Source organism: Pelodiscus sinensis, chromosome 3 (assembly GCF_049634645.1).
Source record: "Pelodiscus sinensis isolate JC-2024 chromosome 3, ASM4963464v1, whole genome shotgun sequence".
In the NCBI taxonomy this organism is placed as follows: Eukaryota; Metazoa; Chordata; order Testudines; family Trionychidae; genus Pelodiscus; species Pelodiscus sinensis.
The window spans coordinates 145907761-145931820 of NC_134713.1; the positions used below are offsets into that span (position 1 = coordinate 145907761).

General features: G+C 49.6%; 1 protein-coding gene across 2 annotated transcripts in view; it reads right to left on the bottom strand.

Annotated features, from left to right (window-relative positions):
• KCNH1 (potassium voltage-gated channel subfamily H member 1) overlaps window positions 1-24060 on the bottom strand; it is a 256021-nt gene that overhangs the window by 212469 nt on the left and 19492 nt on the right. The window lies entirely within an intron of this gene.

A 24060-nucleotide genomic window follows, 5' to 3' on the forward strand; every position in this document is an offset into this window, starting at 1 on the left:
CTGCTTATCACACTAGAGACACCATACAGACAGTGGTCATACCAGCTTCTCTGCCAGTGTGTGTCAGATATGACACAGACAGGCCATCTCTAGAGGGGAGAAGGTAATCCAATCCCCAGGTCCAATCCCCTGGTGTTTCTGTGGATGCTGCCAAGATTATGTCAATTACAGAGAGGGGGACCCTATCCACTAGCACCAGCACTGACATCAACAGACTTATTTTAGACAAACTGCAGCTATCAGATGCTAGAGACGTTGGGGTGTTAGTAAGCTGAAGGGATCCAACAGAGCCCACATACCACACCAGCTCCTTTGTGGAAGCTACAGCCCTTGTCCCAGGACTCTCAGCTCCTCTAAAAAGGAAAGCAAGTCTCTGTTACGGTTATGATGGAAACCTCAAGAGGGTGAGCCAAGTGTAACCTGCACAAAGATGTCCACATGAAGCTGCATTGACCCTGGAACATTTCCTCTAAAGAGTATAAGCTGCCTCATTCATCTCACTGAGGTGTTAACCAAGCTATCCAAAGAGGTTAATTTAGAAGTCACCATTTACTCCACTCTGCATGTAAGAACACAAAGGGAGAATTCACAGATCCGCACAATTCACTGTGAGTGAGGCCGTATGTTGGTGCCACAAGGGGGTGGTGCTTAAGAGATACCACTATTCATTTCCCCCCTCAGACAAGCAGGATCTCAGCCCAATATGCCTAGCACAGCCTATAGACATATGTAAGCCTCCAGAGTTCTGGGAGCACAGTAACCTTCAAAGAGCTACACAATTGTATTCTGACCAGGATAGCAAGCAGCATCACATTTCTGTACCTTGCCTGGGCGGAACTTATTTTGTGGGTGGAGCTTGGAAGAGTGCCATCTCTTCCCTCCCTCCCCCTTTCCCATGCCTAGGTTCATTTGATTCTAGCAGCCTGAAGCTGAGAGGTGCATATCACATCACCTATCAGCTGAACTGTATGGCGTGTTTTCAGAGTACACACTCTAATTACATGATCACTCAGCTCTTAGCAATAACTGTGGCTACTCATGGCTCTTGGGTGCGGTCAGAGGAGCACAAAGTCCTAAGGAATTTCACAAACTTTTGAAATAAGGAACTGGCAATTTCCCCACAGTGCTAATGTTTATGAGCCATGTTGTTCTCAATGCAGCACCCAGCTTTCTTCCAACATCTTCATACAGCAGTCTTCCTGTGAAGATAAGGGAAGCTCAGTGGTGCATGGACAGTTTCCATAACTGAAACTCTTTTTTAAACACACCCTCCTGCATCTGGATATTGCAGAAAGCTTCAGACATTATTCAAGCTTCCAGGCCATACGTGCTGCAAGCCCTGTGAATGGCAGGGTTAGGGAAGGAGTCTCCAATTTAAAAAAACAGGGTAAGCCTACAGATGGACTTCCAGTCACTGAAGGCCATTTGGGGGAATAACTGTCCCAGTAAAAATCATTAGCAAGTTACTAATCAACCTAAAAGGCTCATCTACAGGGAAGCAAGTATCCTTTTGTCATACTTTATTCTCTTTGCGCTCACCTTTATGTACTTTCTTAGCCACATCTCTTTCTCTCATGCAGTTTACCATTCCAGTGTATTCTTTCATCCTTTTGTACTTGCCCTTCTTCCATGCACAGACTGTTCCTGATCTGACCAAATGCACAGCCAGTTCTCCACCACACACTTTCACCTGTTCCATTATACCCCATGTCCATGCCCACTCACTTGTGTTCCAGGTTCTGCTACTCTCTGCATTCTTAGGGTATGTCTGCAGTGCAGCTGGCAGCAAGTCAATCTCCTGGGACAGACAGCAGTCACTAGCTTTTGCACTTGTGTTTCCTTTCTGCCAGAAGCATCCCAGATTGCCTTATTGAACTGCAAGCTATTGCTATAGTGCTAGACATAGTTTTAAACCTTCATAGTATTTAGCCTGTGTCACATACCCAGTCTCGCCTCCACTTGTCATTTTTAAGACACCTTGGCATTCAGATGTTGTATGCAAATTATAGAAAATAGTGGGTTCTCCCCAGAAAACTCAGGCAATTTACCTCCTGCTCTGGTTTAAACATTAGCTTCTTCTCTGGTATATGCTGCTTGCCCTGGGTGCTTTGGTTCTACAGAGGAAGTTATTTAAGAGGTGATTTTTCCTGATTGGGGAGCCTATATCACCCCATGGGTTTCTATCAAGAACGTTCTCACTCTGGCATCCTCAATTTCATGTGTGTTCTTTCAGTATGAAATGCCAGATGAAAGTAACTGCTGTGGCTGGTCTCAGAGGAAGACTCTTTGAGCTCTAAGGGCTTTATGGATCAGTACCATAATCTTGAATTGGATCTGACAGTGAACAGGAAGCAAACACAGCCTGTAGCATTCCTATGTAAGATGCTTTGATCAACTCTTTCTTCCTCATGACCTAGCTCACCATATTATGTGCCAGCTGCCGTTTCTTTTTGAATGTTTTATTGGGAGCCAGATGGAGTTTCTAGCTCACTGTATCTAGGCCAGCAGAAAACCAAATATTCTTGCTAGCCAAACAATGGAAAGACATGGCTTTCCTAACTGCCATTACTTAGGTATCCTCTGGAGTACCACTAGGTCAGGATGCCACACTCATGGGACTTCATAGGACAAGAAATGCTAACAGTTGTAGAGCTGGTCTGGGTAATCCCTTCTACAGTTCTGAAACTATATGTAAATAACAGCAGCATAGATGATTAAATGGAAAAAATGATTTTCAGTGATCCACAAAGTAATGTACAATTGTTCCCTAGACTCTCTTGCGTAGTGCTTTGTCCACTTTCATTTTAAACATCTCTAGGGCTAGGAAACAGGTACTGGGGAGAGTAATTTATATAATAAAGTGGGGCGCTACTGACAATGCATTTGCAACTCAGAGCTAGTTCATAACTGGCCTGAGATCTAAATTGTAGGAACACATGTAAAGGTTTAAGTGAGTTTGTGGCCATCCCAAGTTCTTTTCTGTAGGCTGGTTTCATTATCAGAGGAATTTTACTTTTTAAAACATTAAACAGTTTATTTTAATATTAAACATGAAAGCTCTAAGTGAAAACCAATAATATATCAGACCAGAAACTAGGATTTCAACCTCTAAATTAGGAGACCCCACACTATCAGTGTCAATGTTGACGTCTCTGCTCAGCCAGACAGTTGTTATTGGCTCAGAAATGCCTCTTTTAAGACAGTATTGGTCTCAAATCCAGTCCACAATTTATAGCTGAGGCAGCACCTCCACCTGCCTGATTTTTCAGAGCTTGTATAGCTACATGGGGGAAGATTTTCCTCACATCCCTCTCTGCACTGACGTATGCCTGCTTATGGGTGCACAGACAGGAAAGCAGCGTCTCCAACAATACAACTACTTTCATTTACGCTTTGTTTTTAGTGTTGGCAAACTCTCTTGCTAGAGAAGATCAATGCTGATGCCAGTACACAATGACGCAAACCCTCCTGCGGCAGACTGACTTCTGTTATATTGGAATCAACAGTGAAGGAATCCAGTGCCTTAATGGAATATGTGGTGTCCCACTATACATCCGTTGACGTTGATGCTCAAGTCGTTGACACTTGTAGCAACTAGGGTTGCCAGGTGTCCGGTATTCTACCAGACAGTCCAGTTTTTGGGCCCTCTGTCTGGTAAAAAAAAAATCTAGAAAATACCGGACATGTGCAATGTCCAGTATTTCCTGGATTTCTGGCTGGGCGCCAGACAGAAGCCTGGCGGGGGCTGGGGGAGTGGCTGGGAGGCAGGGTGCGATCGTCGCTCAGAGCCCTGGCTGCATCTGATGCCTTGGGGAGGAGAAGCCCTGTCCCTGCTCCTGAGTGCAGGGTGGAGCCGCAGCCGGACTCACCCGTGCTTCTCCGGACCATACGCAGGACTGACAACACCCTGGGATCTGCATGTGCCTGGGTCAGTCCTGCCCCCCCCCCCCCGCTTCCCCCGACCCTTCCCAACCAGCTCCACTGCCCCCGACCCCCTCCCGGCCACCCCTGCTTCCTGCCAGCCAGTTCTTCTCCTCCTGATCTCCCCTGGCCAGCCGTGCTGCCCCCGACCCTCCCCCCCCCCCATCTCCCCGGGCCAACCACGCTGCCCGACCCCTCCCCCATCTCCCTGGGCCAGCCGCATTGACCCCAACCCACCACCTGCCAGCCCCGTTCCCCAGCCCCCCCATCTCCCCCAGCCAGCCGTGCTGCCCCAACCTCCCCCCCATCTCCTCTGGCCAGCCATGTTGCCCCTAACCCCCCGGCTGCCAGCCCCGCCCCTTGGCCCCTCCCATCTCCTGCGGTCAGCCATGCTGCCCCCGCACCCCCTCCCAGCCAGCCCCGCCTCGGCCGTTCCCCCTCCTCCCCCCACCAAGCATGTCTGGTATTTTTTCTAAACGTACCTGGTAACCCTAGTATGAACTGATGCATGATAAGACCTCCCATTCCCCGCTCTTAAGTCGCACAAAAAAACCCCAATTTCTGCAAATGGAAGTAGGGTTGCCAGGTGTCTGGTATTGACCCGGACAGTCTGGTATTTTTGCCTCCTGTCTGGTAAAGAAAGTCAGAAAATACTGGATACCTGGACACACTCAGCAACCAGACCCAGACCCAGGTCCCCCTTCCCACCCACTTACCTGGTTCTGCTGGGAAGCTGTCTGGCCCAGAACAGGGAGACAGAAGATAGCTGCTGGCTGATGGCAGCCTCTTAAGTCCAAAAAGCCTCTTAAAGGGGCTATGCTGGGCTTTTTTTTTTTTTTTTTAGTTTCTTATATTTTTTTTGCTTAACAACTCTCAGGGTCCTTTTTTTTGCTTAAAACCTTAGGTCCCCTCTCCCCCCCCCCAACAGAATTTTTTCCCCAGTGTTTTTTTTGGGGGGGGGGGGGGGTTCGATATTTTTGGTTAAACCATCTGGCAACCCTAAATGGAAGTCAGCCACAGGAAAAAAAACTCCCTGCTTTAAGTTGTTTCGCTATAAGTCAAGTTTTTTGGAACATATCTTGGACTTATAGTGAGGGCGGCCTGTAGAACCAATGGAGTAGGGAAGGAATGTTGTAAGGAAGCATGCTGCACCTGGGTGGGGGGGAATGAAAACCATTGCACAATAGTTGCAATAGCCTTTGGAGTTATGCTGCATGAGGTTTACTATTCCTACCTAAGTAACCCAGCACTAAGAGAAATGGTGTCTAGTGATCTAAGGCCAGTCTACACTAGACCCAGCAACTCGACTTAAGATACTCAGCTCCAGCTACATAAAATACATAGCTAGAGTCGGCTTAAATTAAGCTGAGCTTGGTGGCATTCCCACAGCGGGAGGCCAATGGGTGCAAAAGCATCCCTTACTCCTCGCAAAAGGAAGCATACCAGATGCCAGTGGAGCACTCTCTGAGTTTGATTTAGCAAGACTCAACTCACTGAATTGAACTCTGAAAGATCGAGCATGGTAGCTCCAATCTTCTGTGTAGTGAAGACAAGCCCTGAGCGTAGGACTCATCAGAGACTGGATAGTATTGTGGATAAGGCACTGATCTAGATGTCAGGAGAGTTGGGGCCATTCCTTGGCCTGGACAAGTCATTTCTCTTTATGTCCCAATAGGCCAAGTGTTAAAATGAGGTAAACACTTTTTTCACCTAGTTTTTTCCCCAGTCTTGTCTCTTTGGGTTGGAATAGCTTTAGGACATGTCAGTCTTACTCTGGCTAGGTACAGTGTCTAGCACAATGAGGCCTTGACTTGACTGAATCCTCTGGATGCTAACATTCTGCAGATGTGAGGTAGGAGCTCCTAAATTCTATTACAGCAGGGCTACTCAACTTTGGAAGCCCTGGGGCCACAATGATACTCACAGCACATGCTGAGGGTTGCAACTTAAGTGTGGTTCCATATACATGCAAATAAACGCAAATAGCTTCTTTCACACTAGCGGGCATAAATACAAAGCATTTCCCACAATGCCCCAGCACTCCCCACACCTCCTCCCTGCGGGCTAGAAACGCCGACACCCTAACACGGTGTGTTCCAGCCAGTCCGTCCACCTGCGTCTTTCAGTATTCACCCCACCAGGTGAGGCCTCGCCATTGTGGACCATGTTCACAGTGGAGGCCATGTTCAAAGGATCCCACCTTCAGGCCATGTGATGAGCCACATGTAAACCCAAACCGCACCATGGACCGCAAACAAAGGGGCCACGGACCACTTGCAGCCCGCAGGCCGTGTGTTGAATAGCCCTGCATTACAGCTTCTCCCACTGTTTACAGTGCTCTAGCCACATCACCTGCTTTATTGCTCCCATTTAACAGGACAGGAAACTTTTATGTTTAAAAATGGAGTCTGACACCCTTCAAATAAGTAAGTGTAAATACTGTTTTTGCTGTAAAAAGGCCAATTTAAAAAAAAAATTACACTAGGTGATATTTATCTTTTTACAGAGTAAACCAAGGTTAATGTGGTAAACACAATGGAAATCGTGTTTGATGGCAAAGATGATGTTACTGACTGGTAAAAAACAGCACTCACAAATACAATTTTCAGATAAAAGTGCCAGTCACACACAGGGTAGTACTTTAGATGTAAAAGCTAACACAGTATGGGTATGTCTACACTACGGCACTAATTTGAACTAACTTAGTTCGAATTAGTTAATTCGAACTAAGCTAATTCAAATTAGCGCATCTAGACTTAAAAACTAGTTCGAATTAGCGTTATGCTAATTCGAACTAGCATGTCCACACTGAGTGGACCCTGAATCAAGGATAAGAATGGCCGAAAGCAGTGCCGGCAGGGCATCAGATTAGGACTTAGAGCGCAGAGCTGCTGTCTCAGGCTAGCCGAGGACTGTGCTTAAAGGGACCTGACCCCCACCCCGGACAGACAGTTCTCAGGGGTTCCCCACTTGCAAAGCAGTCCTGACTTGGAGTGCCCTGAGTGCCCACACTTGGCACATCACAGCACTCGGCCATCAGACCGGCTGCACTTGCCGCAGGCTGCCATCTGGAGGGGGGGGGGGGTCAATCAAGGGGCTTCAGGAGAGCTTCCACCCCAAGGAGCCCTCAGAGCCAGCCCAGTCCTCCCCATCGGGGGCTCGTACCCCATTCCTCCCTCACCTCCTTTCACTTACCCCTCCCTAGCCCCCCTTCCTGATGTACAAAATAAAGGACACGTGTGTTCAAAAATAGAAACTGTCTTTATTGAACAAAACTCTGGGAGACTGGGAAAAGGAGGTGGGAGAGGGGAAGAGAGAGGGTAGGAGAGGGGAGGGCAACTAAAATGATCAGGGGTTGGGAACAGGTCCCATATGAAGGGAGGCTAAAGAGACAGGGACTTTTCAGCTTAGAAAAGAGGAGACTGAGGGGGGATATGATAGAGGTCTATAAAAGCATGAGTGGTGTGGAGAGGGTGCATAAAGAAAAGTTCTTCATTAGTTCCCATAATATAAGGACTAAAGGACACCAAAGGAAAGGAATGGGTAGCAGGCTTCAAACTAACAACAGAAAGTTCTTCTTCACAAAGCAAATAGTCAACCTGTGGAACTCCTGGCTGCAGGAGGCTGTGAAGGCTAGAACAAGAACAGAGTTTAAAGAGAAGTGAGATAAAGTCATGGAGGTTGGGTCCATGGAGTGCTATTAGCCAGGGGGTAGAAATGGTGTCCCTGGCCTCTGTTTGTGGAAGGCTGCAGATGGATGGCATGAGACAAATGGCTTGGTCATTGTCTTCGGTCCATCCCCTCCAGGGTACCTAGTGTTGGCCGCTGTTGACAGACAGGCTACTGGGCTGGATGGACCTTTGGTCTGACCCAGTACGGCCATTCTAAGCTCAGGGCTCAGGGCTCAGGGTTGGGGGTCTCAGTGGACCACCTTGATTTTCATGCAAACCTGCTCCCGGGTGGCCAGGCTGGCAGCTATCCTGCCCTAGACGGCCACTTTCCTGTGCCTAGTGCGGAGGTCGTGGATGAGGTCCACGATGTCTGCACTAGACCAGGCGGGTGCCCATCTCTTGCGGACCTGGGCAGGCTCCCGGGAGCCGCCAGCCTGGTCCCGGGAAGAAGCGGAGGACTGGGTGGCAGCGGGTGGCTGGTTTGTGCTGTGCCAGGTGCAGGGTCTGCTGGCTGGGTGCTGGCAGGCTTGCACCTGGCATGGGCACCGTAGCCAGCCCGTGCCCCTTTAAGGGCTCCGGGGCCGGGAGGGGGGCAGAAGAGTTTCCCTGGTGGTGCCCAGAGTGGCCACCAGGGAAAGCTGGGGAGGGCTAGCCTCCCACTAGTTCGAATTAAGTGGCTACACAGCCCTTAATTCGAACTAGGCGTTAGTCCTCATGGAATGAGGTTTACCTAGTTCGAATTAAGCGCTCCGCTAGTTTGAATTAAGTTCGAACTAGCGGTTCGCGTGTGTAGCGCCTATCAAAGTTAATTCGAACTAACGTCTGTTAGTTCAAATTAACTTTGTAGTGTAGACATACCCTATGGCACTAGAAAAGCTAGAACCACATGCACGATCTTAATCAATTACAGACAGCTGAATTTCACTTACCTAGGAGTTACAGCATACCTTTACATTGTCCCCCTCAATATTTCAATATGCTCTATCATTTTTACATTGTCTCTTGATCTGGTAGGGCCATGTATTTAACCCTCTTGTGATCAGGTGGTGGGGAGAGGTAAATCACATTTTCAATACAAGTTCTAACTATGAACAGAGAGGAGTAGCTGACATTTGGCTATGTAAGTTAAAGGCACAAGCCTTACTACTAAACAGGCTGTATGCACTGAATGAGAACAAACCAGTTTAGTGTCTAGAAACACTCAGCACAGCGTGGTTATATTGACAGACAACTTTTCTGCAGTTGGTGCTACTTTACACTACAGGTTGAATCTCTCTAGACCGGCACCTTTGGGTCCTAACTGGTTCTAAATCAGGGAATTTTCCAGACCACAGGGGGTCAGTATTGTCTAGCAACATTACCAACATTTCCACTGCTTACTGGGCTGTTAGAGAACTTTTAGGGATAAACCAGAGCTAAATAACAGCACAGAACTCTGAGAGCCAGGACTGATAGCTTTAAACAAACTTTATGGGACCATGGGAAACTTGGTTACACCCATGAAAAGCAGTCATGCGGCTAAATGAAATCATTCTGGGAGATGAATGTTTCCAGACCAGAGTGTTCTGGACTAGAGAGGTTCAACCTACAGTCAAAAAGGTCAGATCTTTATGGTAATATAAAGACAAATTCTTTCAGCAGACTGCTGATGAAGTCATTGAAGTCATCCTGTTGTGCTAGAATCCTAAAGGGCAACTAAAAAAGAGAAAATGGTTTGGAACATGTTGCAGTACTGCCAGAGCTGGCTTGGTACTAATCCATTGGGGGCCCTAAGCAGGAATATTTGGAGGGCCTCACCCTGGTGCTGATCAGGGCCCTAAGCAACTGCTTAGTCTAATTTATGCCTACCACCAACTCTGAACACTACAGCAATTTGATATGATTTTTGTTCTATGAAGCTCTGATGTGCTGTAAAGGATCAGGAGATGGGAAGATAGGTAAATCTGAAGATTTTCCTAGCTTCTGCTTCTGATAAAAGAAGTGAAGAAAGTGATTGTATTCTTTGCAAAGCCATTTTCCATTAGACAAACTGCTGATAGCTCATTCTTGCAAACCCATTATCTGGGTAAAGTTGCCATGGTCAATGTGAACTAGTTTTATCAGTTTTATGAGTCCTAGCCTGTGACAGAGGGCTGAGAACCAACAGCTGAACCACCACTTGGTCACTTAACAGGCCTGAATGCAGGGGTGTGTGTGCGAAGGGTGTATACACCCCCTGTGACAGGGCAGACACCGCAGCCGCGCTCCCCCGCACTGAGTCGGGCGCCGGGGGGGGCGAGGCAGGCGCCGCGCCTGCAACCCCCCGCATGGAGCCAGGGGCCGGGACAGAAACCGGCCCGCTGGGGAGACAGGCGATCGGGAGAGGTCCGGCTGCGAGGGTTCCAGAGGGAGAGGATGAGCGGCTGCGCGGACGCTCCGGCGCGGCCGGATGACGTCAGGGGAGGCGGCGATGAGGACGCCCAGGAGGGCGGTACCGGGGGAAGTCCCGCCTTACGGCTCGGGCGGGGAGTTCAAAAAGGCAAGAGCCCCAGCCCGGAAGAGGCGAGGAGCGAGGAGAAGGACGGACCCCCACAAGGGCAGGAGGGCGCAGCGGAACCGAGACGCAAGGACCCTCGGCGGAGACAGAGACCGGGGGTAAGCCTATTCCCCAGCTGGGGAATTTCCCAGGGCTAAGCCGGGAAGAAGAGACCCAGGGTGGGGCCGTGGACCCCGCGAGTGGAGGGTCTGGGGGAAACTCGTCCCCCTCCACTATCCAGGGACTAACGTCCCTGTCTTAGGGCCCTGGGTCGGGGCTCGGAGTGTGGGAGGGCCCGAGCCCCCTTCCCGGCCCCCTCAGGCCCATCGGAGTACGGGCCGACAGCGCCCACAGCTAGGACCGCGGGCAGGCAGTCAGTCATAAGACAGGGAGGGCGCCCGAACTTGGGGTGACCTCCAGAAACTTGGGAACACTCGGTGACACGTGGTGGAGAATGTGGGCATGACCTGAGCCCCGGTTAGGGGGGCACAAAAAAAAAAAAATAGAGGAGGGAGAGGAGAACCCCCCCTTTTTTGTTTTCCTTTTTTTTGCTTTTTGTTTGTTTGTGTGGAAATCCACTAATTTCCCCAGGAAAGATGGATCTAAACAAAGTGGTGGACTGGCTGGTGGATAACCAGAAGCAATGGCAACAGCAGCAGACGCAAGCACTGCAGCAGTTCTTGGATAAACTCCGGGAACAACAGGCCGCGGCCAGCGGAACCAGTAGTAGGGCAGCGATGGGTGAGACAGCACCTTCCGGAGACCCTAGAGGAGGCCATCACCCTGATGGAACGCTTCCTCGCCACGGAAGGAAACGAAACCTCCCGCTCCCGGAGCACGCCGCGGGACCCCCATGCGGAGGGCCCTACCCCGGCGAGAGGCGGGAGTAAGCCTGCAGGAAACCAGGGGAGCCGGGCCACGACGGGCCAAACTATAGGGCGCGGACTGGCGCCCAGATGGAGCCGCCCGGAAGGGCGAGGTGCAGACACCGAAGGGCCAGCCCAGACCCCCGAGAAGGATCCACGACCCGAGGGGGGAGCGAAAGGAGCCTGCTATCAATGCGGACAGGAAGGGCACTTTAAGAAGGACTGCCCTCTCATGGACTGTACCTTCGGGCAAGGCCCTGCGCGAAAGGTAACCGGGGGTGAACCGGGGCGGGAGCAGATGATGCATGACATAAGGGTTAACGGACGTCGGGTGAGGGCGGTGCTGGACTCGGGGTGTGGACAGACGATAGTAAGGGCCAGCCTCGTGGGGGCGCGGGTGCCCCGTGGGCCAAAGGTATATATGAAGTGCGTCCATGGTGATGTCCACCCCTATGTGACGGCAAAGGTGGAGATTGATGACGGGAGGATAAGAAACTTATGTACGGTCGCGGTGGCCCCCCGCCTGGCGTACCCGGCACTACTGGGCCAGGATTGGCCCGGCCTAGGGTACCTGCTGAGCAGCTGGGGACGGGAGCCCCAGGACCTAGGAGGGGAAAGGAACAGAGGCCCTAGGTTTGCGGCCCATAGAGAGGAGGTGAGCGATCCGACACTTGGAGGAGAGGCCTCGAACGACGCTTGGTCGCAGACGCTCCGCCTAGACCCAGAGGAGGGCAACTTCCTCGCGCTACAGAGAGAAGACCCAACTTTGCAGCACGCTTGGGCCCAGGTAGGGGCGACCGGGGGTGGAGGCCAAGGAGGGCAGGGCCCTCGGTTTGAGGTCCAGGGAGACCGCCTATTTCGGGTCACACCACCAGAGAGGGGGATGGAGGAACGGCGCCAGCTGCTCGTACCAAAGCCCTATCGCAGGAAGGTGCTAGAACTCGCCCACGACCACACCTGGGCCGGACACCTTGGGGTAGAAAAGACGCAGCACCGGGTACTCCAGAGGTTCTATTGGCCAGGGGTGTATCAGGGCATAAAGAATTACTGTGCCTCGTGTCCCCAGTGCCAACAGACATCGACCGCAAGGGTACCCCCGGCCCCCCTCATACCCCTCCCCATCGTAGGAACACCCTTTGAGCGCATCGCACTAGACCTGGTAGGACCACTGGAGAAGTCGAGCAGGGGTTATGTGTATATCCTGGTGATTATAGATTACGCGACCCGATTCCCTGAGGCCCTCCCGTTGAGGTGAGCAACCGCGGGGGCGATAGCGGAGGAATTGATGAGACTGTTCTCACGAGTAGGCCTCCCCAAAGAGTTGCTGACCGATCAGGGAACGAACCTAACATCAAAGATAATGACAGAATTATGTAAAGTCCTGCAGGTGCGGAAGCTACGGACGTCCGTGTACCACCCCCAGACGGATGGACTCGTGGAGAGGTTTAACCGCACCCTGAAGGAGATGTTACGCAAATTCGTCAAGGAAGACCCACGGGACTGGGACCAGCTATTACCGGCCCTGATGTTTGCGGTACGCGAAGTCCCCCAGGCATCGCTAGGTTTCTCGCCCTTCGAGTTACTCTATGGGCACCGACCGCGAGGGATCCTAGACCTAGTAAAGGAAGGCTGGGAGGAACAGAGAACGCCAACCTTGGGAGTAGCCCAGTACGTGGGCAAATTGAGAAAGAACCTCCGCAGGCTGGCGGAGTGGGCCCAAGAAAACCTAAAAAAGGCCCAGGAGAGGCAACAAGCCCACTACAACCAGAAGGCCCAGGTAAGAGCATTTGCACCGGGCGACTCGGTCCTCCTTCTGCTTCCGAAGGGGGACTCCAAGCTAATGGCTAAGTGGCAAGGGCCCTTCAAAGTAATGAGACAAGTCAGGCCGCTGGATTATGAGATATTAATTAACAGTAACTGAAAAGAGACACAGATCTACCATGTGAATTTACTAAAAAGGTAGAACCCTCGGGAAGCATTCCTAATTGACCCCCAGCCCCAGGATATCGAGTTCGGGCCCTGGGGCGAACCCGAGGTGGCCATAGGCCAGGCCCAAGTCGGGGAGGGGTTATCGCAGATCCAACGGGACCAGGTGAAGGCGGTACTGCAACAGTTCCAAGAAACATTAACCAGTCGCCCGGGACAGACACGAGAAGTTCACCACGAAATAGTAACAGAGGCAGGGAAGATAGTGCGGGACCACCTGCGGCCTGTACCCCGAAAGATGTGGAACACCGTAAAGAGGGAGCTGCAAGCAATGCTGGAATGGGGGGTGATTCGGGAATCCCGCAGCGAGTGGCGGAGCCCAATAGTATTAGTCCCAAAACCAGACGGAACAACAAGGTTCTGTATAGACTTTCGAAAAGTAAATGCCATCTCTCGGTTCGATGCATATCCCATGCCTCGCGTAGATGAACTACTTAACCGAGTGGGGAAGGCCCAGTACCTGTCAACGATAGATCTGACGAAGGGGTACTGGCAGATCCCCCTATCCCCCGAGGCACAAAAGAAAACGGCGTTCGCCACGCCTTTCGGGCTGTACCAATTCATAAACATGCCTTTCGGCTTACACGGGGCAGCCGCCACCTTCCAGAGACTAATGGACCATATATTGAGGGATCACTATGAGTACGCAGCCGCGTACATAGACGATATCGTCATTTTTAGTAGGTCGTGGGAACAACACCTCGAGCATGTCACGGCAGTGTTGGAGGTGCTCAGGCGGGTAAACCTGACGGCCAACCCGAAGAAGTGCCACTTCGGAGAGAGGGAGGTCTCGTACTTGGGATATACAGTAGGGAGAGGTCAACTTAAACCCCTGCTAAGTAAAATCCAAGCAGTACAGGAGTACCCAATCCCAACGACGAAGAAACAGGTCAGACAGTTTTTAGGGCTCACCAGGTACTACCGCCGATTTGTAGCCAACTTTGCGACAGCGGCAGCACCCCTAACGGACCTCACCAGGAAGGGGCAACCCCAGAACGTGAGATGGACCGAGCAATGTCATAACGCCTTCGAGAAACTGAAATGCGAGCTCACCCATGCCCCGGTATTGATCCAACCCGATTTTAATAAGCCATTCATCCTGCAGACTGACGCTTTGGAGCTAGGGCTAGGGGTGGTGCTGGCCCAAGAGGAGGAGGGGGCGGAACATCCCGTGTTGTACTTAAGTCGTAAGCTATTCCCCCGAGAAAAAGGTTACGCAACCATAGAAAAGGAAGCCTTGGCCTTGAAGTGGGCCATTGACTCTTTACGATATTTCCTCTTAGGGTCCGAGTTCACGCTGGTGACCGACCACGCACCCCTCCAGTGGATCCAGGGGATGAAGGATACGAACCCCCGCATACTCCGATGGTACCTGAGTTTACAACCATATAAATTTGAAGTAAAACACAGGTCGGGTACAGCAAACGGGTATGACGACTGTTTGTCGCGGGTACTGGAAGGGGGAGAACGGAAAGGGGGGGGGGATGGAAAGGAGTTTAAGGGGGGAGGGATGTGACGGGGCAGATGCCGCAGCCGCGCTCCCCCGCACTGAGTCGGGCGCCGGGGGGGGGCGAGGCAGGCGCCGCGCCTGCAACCCCCCGCATGGAGCCAGTGGCTGGGACAGAAACCGGCCCGCCGGGGAGACGGGCGATCGGGAGAGGTCCGGCTGCGAGGGTTCCAGAGGGAGAGGACGAGCGGCTGCGCGGACACTCCGGCGCGGCCGGATGACGTCAAGGGAGGCGGCGATGAGGACACCCAGTAGGGCGGTACCGGGGGAAGTCCCGCCTTACGGCTCGGGCGGGGAGTTCAAAACGGCAAGAGCCCCAGCCCGGAAGAGGCGAGGAGCGAGGAGAAGGACGGACCCCCACAAGGGCAGGAGGGCGCAGCGGAACCGAGACGCAAGGACCCTCGGCGGAGACAGAGACTGGGGGTAAGCCTATTCCCCAGCTGGGGAATTTCCCAGGGCTAAGCCAGGAAGAAGAGACCCAGGATGGGGCCGTGGACCCCGCGAGTGGAGGGTTTTGGGGAACTCGTCCCCCTCTACTATCCAGGGACTAACGTCCCTGTCTTAGGGCCCTGGGTCGGGGCTCGGAGTGTGGGAGGGCCCGAGCCCCCTTCCCGGCCCCCTCAGGCCCATCGGAGTACGGGCCGACAGCGCCCACAGCTAGGACCGCGGGCAGGCGGTCAGTCATAAGACAGGGAGGGCGCCCGAACTTGGGGTGACCTCCAGAAACTTGGGAACTTGGTGACACCCCCCCACTCCTCCCATTGTCCCCTAAGTAAGCATGAGGGAGCTCTGTTAGGGTAGTGGGTCCATGGCTCAAGATCAGCCAACTCCCTTCCCCTCACAATGGGGAGCCCATGCTGGCACTCCAGCTCTGCCCTGAGCAGTTGGAGCACCAGCACTGGCTTTCCACTGCTGGGAGGAGGGAGAAAGCCCTGAGCCTCGCTGCGCAATCCAGCTCGTGGGGAAGAAGTGCTCACCCTTCCCCACCTTCTTCCCTAGCTAGGGGAACAGCAACACATGGGGTGCTGCTTGGAGGCTTTCCCCATTGCTCCCATTGGCCAGAATCTGACCAATGGGAGAGGTGGGAGGCCGTGCCTGGGACTGGTGCAAAGTGGGAAGGCAAGTAAATCCCCCCTAACTCCCTCATGCATGGACCCCTAACCTCTAGCCCCCTCATGCAGCCCCTCCACTGAGTCCCTCCCCCGAGCCTGCTCCTGCACCCTTTCCCCCAGCCAGATACCCTGCCCCCACGTGCATACCTGCATCATCCCTAGCTCCTGCACCCTCCTCCTGGCCATATACTGCACCTTCCCTTGTTCTTGCCCCCACTTCTCTGGCCAGACACCTTACTTCCAGCCTGCTCCTGCACACCACCTCCCATCTAGACTTCACAACCTCACTCCCTCCTGCATTCCACTCCCACCCAGATCCTGCACCCCGATTCCTCTTGCTGGCAGCCCTATCCTGCACACTGAACCACACACCCCCATTTTTGTACCTCAGAACCTAGGGGGTACACAAATTCCACTAACCTTGGAACCCCAGAAAGGTAAATCTGGCCTATGGGAAGCCTTGAACCTCAGTCCTCCCTGTCCCTGTCCCTGTCCCTGTCCCTCTCCCTCCCCTGGTGAGGCTGGAGCACCAGAGGAGTGAAGTGTCTCAGTTGGGGGCCACGTCAGTGAGGGTTGGAGGGTTTTGGAGGGTTGTGTGTGGGGGGGGGGGGGGTTCTTGCCTCTCACTTGTGTGGTCTTCAACTGATTTTCTGTGAGTCTGTGGCCCCCTGACCCAAAAAAGATTCCCTGCACCTGCCACAAATAAAGAAAACATAGAACCTTTTGTGTTGGGCATAAATTAATATTTCACTTCATTTTAAAAAAAAATTGATAAACTAACGTGAGAAAGTTAAAGTGCTTAGTCTGTTTAATAATTTAATTAATATTTCCTTACTTGCTGCTCAAATTAAACTGTTCTCCCCAGCTGCAGCACTAGCAAAATGGTTCGGGTGTAATTATGTAATTAATAGTAAGTTTCCATTAGCAACTGGTGCTCCACGGAAAGGTTTGCATTGAGCCAGATGGCCATGGGCCAAAAAGTTTGAGAACCACTGTTAGGGGGATGAGAGACCACTGAGTTGCAGGGGGATGGGCGGGTGGCAGCATGGCAGGGCCGGGAAAACGGTGCCCCCACCACCCTTGAGGAACAGCCTAGGTCTGGCCCTGCTGGCTAGAAGTCCCGCCAAGCAAGTAGAGCAGCAGGCAGACGCAGCCAAAGGAGTGGGGAGCCATAGTGGCCGTGCTGCCCACCATGATCCCAGAAGGTAATTTCTATAAAACTTTTATTACTGTATACATTTTTAGTATGTTAAAATAAAATCATTTTACCAATCACTGTTTCCACTCAAACTTTTCATTAACCTCTCTTATGCACACTCATTGCATGACTATTTTGAATTCTTTTATATTTAAAAAAATTGTGGTTCATATTTATCAAAAAAAGCACACACATCCCCCACAGAAATTCCTACATATGGGCCTGCTCAGACACCATTCATTTTCCCCAGGATAAAGCTGGTGTAACCCACACACCTAGGCTATGTCTACACTCGCAGCTTCTTGCGCAAGTAATATGCAAATGAGGCTAAGCGTGGAATATCTCCATGCCTCATTTGCATACCTAATGAGCCACCATTTTTTTCAGCAGAGGCTCTTGCACAAGAAGGGGCATCTACACTGCCCCTTCTTGCGCAATACCATTACACCTATTACTTTTCAGGAAGAATGGCATTGCACAAGAGTGTTTTTCTTGCGCAAGAAGGGGCAGTGTAGACGTTCCTTCTTGCACAAGATCCTCTTCTGAAAAAAATGGTGGCTCATTAGGTATGCAAATGAGGCTTGGCGATATTCCACGTTTAGCCTAATTTGCATATTACTTGCGCAAGAAGTCGCGAATGTACACATAGCCCTAGTGTGGTTACTGAGTACTGCAAGTGGCACCTAGACCACTGCAACAGTTAAGATCAAGAGACCTCTACAGCATGGGCTGGGAGCCAGCTGGCTTTTAGCTCAGAGGGTCCTATAGTCAGCTCCCAAGGTCCCAGATTCAAATCCGCCTTGGTGGCAGTTACACTGGCAGGGTCTAAATAATGGTTTAGAAGGGCTGAGGGAGGACTGTCACATTATTGGGTTTTATAATGAGCAGACAGATCACTGCTGCACCGGGGGGGAGGGGGTGTTTGCCCCAAAGTCTGTACAAAGTGGGCCATGTGAGGTGTCAAACAAAAACGTATGTTCTACTGATTCTATGTTTGCTACTCATGTACTTGTGTGATGTTTGTATGTGGAGTTTTGAATATGGACTCTGTGCTGGTACTGTGATTGTTCTCCGTCTGAAGTTGAGCAATGGGCCTGGACTGCCTGTCCTGAGGAAGGAATGTCCAATGAATGACTATGCTAATTAGCACAGCTCCAGGAACAATGGCTCTCAGGGTGGCCAATACACACCTGAGGAATGCGTCTGGAAACCTGCAAACCAGCCAGCACATAATGGCTGCTGACATGTGAAACACAGATAGGTCACTTGGCCATGTGACCAGCTCCACCTTGGGAGGTATCAGGAATGGATAGAAAATGCCATGAGGCAGTTTCCATCTCATCTTCAAGCTTGCTACTGATCCCAGATGCAGCCTTGCGAGGGACAGAGAGTCGGGAAGGACTGCTCACCTATCCTGACATAGGATGTACACCCAAGACTTTTAAGCTAGCAGTCTGCTAAAAGCCTGCATCATGAACTTGGTGACTGGTGCATGTAATGTATTCTTCTTAACAACCTTACTCTCAACTTTTCCTTTCTTTTATTAATAAATCTTTAGATTTTAGATTCTAATGGATTGGCTCAGTGTGCTCTTGTGAGTAAGATCCAAAGTGTAAACTGACTAGGAACTGTGGCTGGTTCTTTGGGACTCAGAGGATTAGGTAGGTCTTCGAGGTAGGTGAGATCGGGTTCTATAACCTCTCACCTGTGTGTTGGTCTAGGGCTGACTGTGGCACAGGGACAGCTGGGGTTTCTGAGGGGTTTTGCTCGTGAGGCTTCCTGCTGGCCAGATTGGCAGCTGAAGCACTCTGCATGAATGGCTTGTGGCCTAGGTGGGAAAGGTCTCCAGTCAAGGGCTGTAAGTAGCTCTGGTTTTGAGCAATTTGCTCTGAGCTGACGCCCTCGGCGGTGCCCAGACCTGGCCCGGCCCATCACAAGGACTAACAAGAGAATTGGCCTGTTGACACAGGAGGTATAATGTAGCAGAGGAATGAAGTGTGGAGGGGCAGGATAGAGGGATCTCTGGGAACAGAGATCTCTTCCCTCTTCACGGCAAAAAAACGAGAGAGACTGAAATTATATTGTCTCTGGATCAGCAAAGTAGTACGAAGAGCAAGCGTAATCAAAACACCCCAGTGCAGTTTAACTGAAGGTCTCAGAGTCTGTGTAGACAGATCAGAAAATAGGAGCAAGACAGGACCTGGTGACAGAGCCATGAAAGGTGTTCAACCTTCCTAACACAAACTGAAGTTATGAATATGTATTTTACAGGGGATGAAAGGCACTGGGTTTGTGATTTCACAAAACATTGGGTAGGTCCCACAGCTAGGTAATCCTCAACTATGTCAATTTATAGTAGCTGAGTTCTGTGAATTTATGAACCGATCCAAATCAGGGGTGGAGAAAGTGAAGGAAGGGGTCACAGACCAGCTCATAAATCATTGTGAGAGTCATGCTGCAAACACCACAGTCCTACTGCACCTTGCTGCCAGAGGTTCTGCTGAAGTCAGGTGTGCAAAATTCACCCACAACAGGGGGTAAGCACAAGTCCTATCACCATTTCAGTGATTTTAATGCTGTAGAAATGGGGGGGGGGGGGATTTCACTGTACAGAAAGCACTAAACTCAGTAATATGCATGTACAGAATCTGTCTGGGCTTATATACTATTCTTCTGGGTATTACCCGAATGCCTCCTTGTGCATTGAGAGGTGCATGATAGAAAAAAATGTCATTAACTTAATAAGCAGATAGTATTATTGATGAAACACACCCAACCCACATACAGCCAAGGAATCAGATTGTTCACAAGTGAAAAGAACAGGACCCAGGGAGGATAAATCCATACTCCCAACACAATAGCCAGGACTTCAGCATATGTTCCAGCATATCAGTCACAGCTCTTCGAAGCCACTTAGTAGAGTACTAAGGCTGCCTAATTGCCAAGCCTGTGGCTCATCCCTTGGCCTGCTCCTTTCCTGGATCATCCCTTGGCCTGCCTCTTTCATTCTCCTTTAGAAGACTCCCTTCTATGGCTGCAGCTCATCCCACCCCTCACAATGCTTCAAATTGGTTTGCAAATGGCACAGAGATCCTGGCTCAGACCTGGGGGACGTTTATGTCTACGTGCTTATGGATGTGATCACAATAAAATCCCCTCTTAGGCCAAAAAACCAGAAGCTGCCATTCACAGCTGAATAAAAACTATGCATCTGAAAGTGTCCGTTAGCTGGAGAGAAGCTTCCTCATTCAACTCCAGGAAAACTACTAACTAGTATATTTTGCTTCTCAGCTTGGTGTGTTTAACCATGGAACTCTTATGTCTAGCCCAGTGTTCATCACTACAGCATTCTTCCACTAGGGCACTGCTACATACTAGTCCAGGGTTGGGCAATAATTTTTGATGGAGGGGCCGCTTCAAAATTTTGGAAAGTGGTCGAGGGCTGCACTCTTCAATGATATTAATGGAGGAGATGCGGGGTCTGGGATGGAGGTTGAATGCAGAGGGGAACTTGGGGTAAGGGACTGGGGTGCAGGAGGGAGACTAGAGTCTGGGAGGGAGTTGGGATGAAGCAGGCAGTTGCGACCTAGGGCAGGGGACTGGACCTCGGATAAGAGGGGATTATGATCTGGGGTAGGAGATTGGGGTGCCAGATCTGAGAGGGGGTATGGGTGCAAGAAGGGGACAGAAGGTTTGGGTATGTTGAGTGGAGGGGGGCAGAGAGGAGCTGGGGTACCAGAGGCAGGCCGTGGCCAGGAGATTTACCAGCCAGCAGCCAAACCAGCCTGCCTACCTGCAGAGCTAAGGGTTACAGAGCTTAAAATGTTTCCCAGACAGCCAGCCTGCCTGCCTGCTTGTCTGACCACGTGCTTCAGTGAATAACTGAGCTGAAGAGAGGAGGCGTGGTTCTTCTTGGCTGCCTGTTATTCAAATAAACAGCTCCCATTGGCTGGTTTCTGGCCAGAAACCGGCCAAGGGGATTGTGCTGGGGGTAGCGCCGGAAGCCGCCCTCCTCCCCTCCCATTTTGAAACAGAAATGGAGCCCAGCACCTGTGTTTCTTCATGGCACACAGGGCTGCAGGGGAGTCCGCCTGTGGCTCCCCACTGCCTCCACGGGCCATATCTGGTGGTTTGGATCTGGCCCGTGGGCCGTATTTTGCCCAGGTCTGTACTAGACAGTATTCATTTACTACACAAAAATGTCTTCCTTGCAGTTCACATTTGGCATATAAAATTCCATTCTTACAAACCCTCATATACCACTGTTTCAGATGTAAGAGAAATAATGGAAGGCAAGACAAACCTACCCCTGCATTGTTTGTAACCCAAATCCTAGAGCTGTGTATTAAAGTGCTGAAAGCAGATAATAAAACAGACTCGGAGGTACAAGTGTGATTTACTAATCCATTTTCATTTGTAGACTGAGAGAAGTGTAAAAAGATCAAAGCCACACACTTCAAAGAGTGAAAAGTAAAGTACAGGCAGTCCCCGGGTTACGTACAAGATAGGGACTGTAGGTTTGTTCTTAAGTTGAATTTGTATGCAAGTCGGAACTGGTACATATTGTAGGGGAAACTCTAGCCAAACATTTCTCCAGAGCTCAGTTCTATTCTCCTACACCTCACTTCCCTCAGTCCTTTATTCTCAAGCTGAGGTGTCTGCTGAGAAAAGCCGCTCCGCATCTCCCTGGTCTGCTGGGGGGGGGGGGGACGCTAGCTTCACGTCTCCCTGGTCTGCTGGGGGGAAGCAGCTAGTGCGGGGTTGCCTCACCCCGTTTGTAAGTAGGGATCCGATGTAAGTCGGATCCATGTAACCCGGGGACTGCCTGTAGACTTGGAAAGCCATTTGAGTGTTCATCTAACGATATTATTGAGAACAGAGTATATTGGACCTGACCCTCAGCTGCTCTAAATCTGTACAGATTCCTTGACTTATGCAGCTGCATCATTGCTTTAATTTTCCTTAAACATTCAGAACATTGACACCACTAAAATCTATCTCTAATAAAATAATGGCATAAAACCGTTCAAGCGGCTTCTTCAAGTTCTTTTAAGCCTGTGTGTTGGCTCTGGGAAATTCTTTGTTTATAAATTGCCTTCAGAGGGACAACTTCTTCCCTCAAACCCACCAGTGCCCCCCATTGGGTTTCACCCAGTGTAACTATGAGGAAAATGTAGTCTCTGCACACCTGGTCATTGTAACTGCTTGCATTTCATGAGCAGACTTTCTACAGTTACAGCTCTATAAAGCAATATCTTAAATAACCAATATATGTTTCCACATATGTATCCTGAATTTTTTTTTAAATGAATATAAGACTAATGTTCTCCCTAATCTTTTCCATCCATGTGCAGATTTTTTCCATCCATGTGTGGAATAATTTTTTATGTGCACACCTCTAGTAGAAGCAAAAACCTAGCTGTGGGTGCCCTGCTAATCTGCTGCATGGTATTGGAATCTTTCCTGGGTGGCCACACAAGCACCAGGCTTATAGGGAACACTCTAGAAGCCTATGAAATCCTCACCAAACCTTAAAGTTCAGTGAAGAGTAGTACTCCTGTATACTTAAAGAAGTACCAACAAATACTAACATGAAGGCAGAATATGCACTCACTATCTTTAGGATAGACACATCATAGAATGCCAGAGGCTAAATCGTTATTGTGAATGAGCATAGGCTTATAGTCATGCTACACTAGCACTGCAATGGTATGAGCTTGCCTACGAGGGCCACTGTTTTTTTTTTTTTTTTAAGTGCTGCAAAGTAAATATTGACATCGGGTCACTGCTTTTAAGACTGTGATGTCAGTAGTGTATGCCAGCCCTGGTTAAATAATTAAATGACTTCTATCATTGACTATATGCCTGCTCCCATTTAAAAATCAATGGTTTAGAATCATGATATAAATCTCCAAAAAAACAGAGTGTGAGCAGAGAAGAAATTACCATTTATAAAGCTATCATGTATGAAATGCATGTCAACGTGCTGATTAGTCTCCAATACACATTTATGACACAAACTTTGTTTTGTATTTTTTCTTCAGCTCATAAGTTACATTTAAAAGCAACTAAGAACACATTAAATAGAGTGATCATCTACACTTTTCAGAAAAAAATGTTTATTAATGGCCTTTTTCTAATTTTTTCAAAATATTGTTTATACGGTAAGAAAAATAGAACTATTTATTTTTCCATCCCCCTATATCAGTGGCTAGGAGGGGAAAGGGGTAACAAAAAGAGCAAAAACTGGTTTAAGAATGGGAGAAAAAGTATTAAGGAAAGAATTAAAAAAAAAAAAAAAAAAAAAAGACGTGTTCAAAGCCAAAACTTTGTTGTGAAAAGCTTCAGGGGAAAAACTGTCCTTTACAAAACCCACTGAATGAAAGTTAATTTTAAAGTTTCCACATTTTCCATGAAATATACTCCATGGTTTGATCAGCTCTACATCAGTATTTATCCAGAATTAATATTCCAAATAAGCAACTGCTTTATATGATCACAAATGGGGGCTAGGGATACAGGGAAGAAAGGGTTGTGGTCTATGTAATAATGAATGAGGGAGAGAGATTAGCCACAAAACACTCTCTCTTTTAAGAGACAATACATGCTATGAAAAAATTTTAAGCACCTCTGCCTTATGTTGTATCTTGGGTCTAGTGATGTGTGTTCTCTCATGGCCCGTGCCATAATAGATCAGGAATCTCTAATATGACTACAGCTTGAACATATAACTTTGTAATCATGGCCTATGTTGTATCCTGAAAAGCAATAGGAAACAAAATCTCAAAGTCTAAAAAGTGGGATCCTTTATTAGGTTACCCCCAATGTGCAGTCATTTGGGGACTCTCCCCTAAAACTCTTTTTTAGGTCAGGAGCCCTACGAACAATACCATGAAATTTCAGATTTAAATAGCTGAAATCATGACATTTACAATTTTAAAAATCATGTGACCATGAAACTGGCCAAAATGGACCATAAATTTGGTATTACCCTTCAGTGGCCTATGTGGAATGATTGATTTTCTCAGGTTGTTACACTACAGCAGGCAGTAATTGACAGTTTCAGAAGAGAGATCAAGGGCCATCTATAAAGAATGACTAGATTACCCTAAAGAACTTGTTCCTGCTATCAAGCCTGATGTACATTGCAGCAGCCTGTATTGTACTTGTTCTGTGAGTAAAGTAATGATCTCCTCCCTATTAAATGCTACAATCAGCAGAGATTCTTGTTTGAGAAGCCCCCTGGATTTAAACTGAAAGCAGCTGCTAGCAGGGTTTTTTTTA